This window comes from Silene latifolia, chromosome Y, assembly GCF_048544455.1.
Source record: "Silene latifolia isolate original U9 population chromosome Y, ASM4854445v1, whole genome shotgun sequence".
Lineage (NCBI taxonomy): Eukaryota > Viridiplantae > Streptophyta > Magnoliopsida > Caryophyllales > Caryophyllaceae > Silene > Silene latifolia.
In genome coordinates, this window is record NC_133538.1 from 353517739 (window position 1) to 353521173 (window position 3435).

The 3435-nt window shown below is 37.1% G+C and overlaps 1 long non-coding RNA gene across 1 annotated transcript; it reads left to right on the top strand.

The window, feature by feature from the left end:
- The first annotated feature begins 279 nt into the window (after nucleotides 1-279).
- Nucleotides 280-2337, top strand: LOC141633739 (uncharacterized). Its single transcript, XR_012538515.1, has 3 exons — nucleotides 280-306; nucleotides 405-513; nucleotides 2253-2337. It is a non-coding gene; the product is annotated as an uncharacterized LOC141633739 (long non-coding RNA).
- The last annotated feature ends 1098 nt before the right edge of the window (nucleotides 2338-3435 follow it).

The window sequence follows — 3435 nt, forward strand, 5'->3', positions numbered from 1 at the left end:
TTTAAGAACTTTGGTCTTGACGGAATTTGCGTTTGACTTACGGTTTTAATTATTATCGAAACGAGTCAAAACCGACTCGAAAAATCCCGTCTCAAACCCGCTCTCCTCCTTTCCTTTCTTCCTTTCACGCGCACCACCCCCCCTTCCCTTCATTTTTTCTGGTTTTCTTATCTTCTTCAACCTCTAACGTTACCAAAACTCCATTTTTATACATTTAAGCTCAAATTCACCATATCTTTCGCGTTTCTTATCGGTTTTTCGCATAATTTACCTTTCAGGAATCCCCTCGTCGCGATCTACAACTTGGTATAATTTAATTTCAGTTTTCATTAAGTTGTTTTAAGATGAAATTTCGGTATTTTCGGTTTTGGTGCTTATTTATGGTGTTTTTATTGTTTAATTAGGTGAAGATTTGGAGGACGAGTTCGGGGACTCGTATATTGTAGAGGATAGCGGCTAGTTGTTGTTAGGGTTTCGGTTTTGAGGTGCTAATTGCTCATTTTCTAGCTTAAGGTAACATATTTCGAGTTACTCGACGAAAGATCGTCACATGTTTTTGATTTTTGTATGTTTGGTGAATTTTTGTTTGAGTAGTAGTTTTCACATGTTAAAATTTGTTGCATGTATGCTTTAATTATGCCTTTTGTTAGTTTAAATTAACAAAGTTGAATTGGGAACGATTAATTAATGTTCAGACGGTCTTTTACTAAATAAAAATGGAAAAAATGGTGGCGTAGGGGACGGGCAAAAGGCAAGAGGCGTATGAGCCCACGGCTAGCTCCACGGTTGGTCTGGTCGGTCCGTTGCTTGTTTCGCGGTTTTCCATGCAAAATTTGTCATTTAAGGTTTATTAATGACATAGTTAGTATGAGTTCACTTTAGGAATTGAATCATATAAGTAATAAAAATTATGTTAATGGTAAAACTATGCTTATATTAATAGTTATCACATGTTAGGATAGTTTACAAAATGAATTTGTAAATAATAGGCTCAGAATGAATTGTATAGGGATAATTGTAATGTTTTGTTAATTGTGTTTAAAATCGAGCCTTAGTCCCTTTAATCGATGCGATGTCGATTAATTGAGTGATTGGTCACCGCAATTTGACCGCACTGCCGCAGGTGGGGTTGCGGGTAAAAATTCGGTTGAATGAATTAGATAATCGGCCTTTTTCTTGTTTTAGGCCATTTATTATATCTCTATTTCACATGTGTAGTTAGTTGAATTTAAATAGCTTCTTTTTTAGTTAGTTGAATTTAAATAGCTTCTTATTTTGTAGTAATGGCCCTAGATTCCCCTAAAGCCTTTAATATTGTTAAAATTGCTAGAATTGGAAGTTAGTATTGAATTCTTATTGAGGACACTGTTGGATTTGTATCTTTGAATAGACAATTATATAGCCTTTCACATGATAGAATGTTAGAATTCATGTTGGTAAGTAGGACTTTTTGCCCTCTTATGGTTAAGTGGGTGTCTTAATTGACTTGTGTGGTGAGTCTTGTGTGGTGTGGGCTAAAGTATTCAAGCTGGGACTAGCTGGGACTAGGTCCTAGGTGAGTACTTCGGCCTTCATCATAGATAGGTCTTTATAGTCTTTGACGAGTATATGTTCACTGCTTGATAGCCTTTGTGTTCCTGACTAGTGGATGTTTATCCAAGTTGGGGCATGACCTCAGTTACTTATTTTGATAGTAAGTGGTCAGCTTAATTACTAGCCAACCCTTTGGTGGACTCCTTAGGGTACTCACTTCACTTTGTTTTAAAAAAAGTTGTGGGTCTTGGGTGCGGTGGTGTGTATCCTCATGTCTAGGTCTGCGCAGATTTTAGGCTAGGGTTGTGTTGTCTCTTGGCCATGTTTTATTAATATTAACCGCTGAGCCAAGATACCGGTTCGATTACCTTCCCTACCTCGTGGTATAGACTCGAGTTACAAAGTAACTATTGACCGTGCTAAGAACTTATGCCTGTCTTTGATATATTGCCCTTTCTTGTATGGTGATTTTATGAACTGTAATAGGTGAGATGTAAGACGGTTACAGTTGATAAAGTTTGGATTACTATTTGTTATATGATTCACATGATAGTTTAGTTTGGTCAGTTTAGGGGTCATTTGTTAGAATACATGATAAGTAAATGGTTTATCAAATTGTTTACATGTTACATTAATTTTGACGATTCGTGGCTGGGAGGACTCGAAGTTACTCCCCACTGAATTGTGGCTTTCGTGTTTGTATAAAATGCGATTGACAGGTTGTTGATGCTTTGTTGGGGGTCACAGACGAGCTAGTGAGCAAGGAACCTTGGACCTAGTTTTTTGGCTATTCTTATAGTAACCCTTTTATCTTTTGGTTTGTATATTATTTGAAGGGACATATGTCTCCCTTTTTCTATTTTGGGTTTGTGTCATTCTACTTTCTTATTTAGCTATGGCATGTAAAGTAGTTCATCAGATTTTGCAGGGTCTTGGCACCCGCTTCTGGGAATGTTGGACTTCTTGAGTTGGATTGGTTGTGAACGGTTTAGTTAGAAAAAATTTTGAAATTGCAGGTTTTATCTAGTTGAACCATTTACAAACATATCCTACCAGTTTTTCCGTTGAATTTACGCCTTTAAGTATTTAGATAACGCTAAATTTTAAGGGTGTCACAGAACTACCTCGTTTACAACATTTGTTCTAGACTATGGGCATGCTTGACTTGTCCTTCATCTTGATCATCTTGAACTTCTTTGAACAATCATGGGATGCTTCAATTTGCTAAACATTTACTAAGAGGCAAACAATTAAATCATAATGAAACTTGGCATCATCAACCAAGTGTGTTCTAAGAAATTCCCCCTTTGATGATGGCAAGTTTTAAATATGTGTGAAGTTCCCCCTAAGCCCATGGTGAGTCGGTCTTTGAACCAAATAGTAAGGACATCATTTAAACATGATCAAGGTGAGTGGGGGTCAACATGCTTGGCTTAAGTAGAACATCTAATCATCATAGCTAAGACAAATTCACGGTGAACGTTAGCCGAAGAGTTGTTAGTTAACACATAAACACATAATTTAACTACTTCCCCCTCTTGACATCATCAAGAGAAGGACAGAAACATGTTCAAGTAGTACATAATTAAACCAAAGACAAATGTTCAAAATAAGAGAAAAGAAACAGCCCATAGTTTGCATAAGAATTAAGAACAAAGAGCCAAAAGGATAGGAAGGCAAGGGTAGGTAAGAATGCCTCATTCATCATCGGACACATGACCACCAAGAGCTTGCACACGCTCAATAAGATCTTCATTCAAGGTTTTGAGCTCAGCAACATCTTCCTTAAGAGTCTCATTGTCCACAACCAATTTGGACACCATGTTCATAAGCTTGTCCAACTTACCGAGAACAACACCCATTTCAACAGTTGAACCAACTGTTGCACCAGTTTTACCTCTA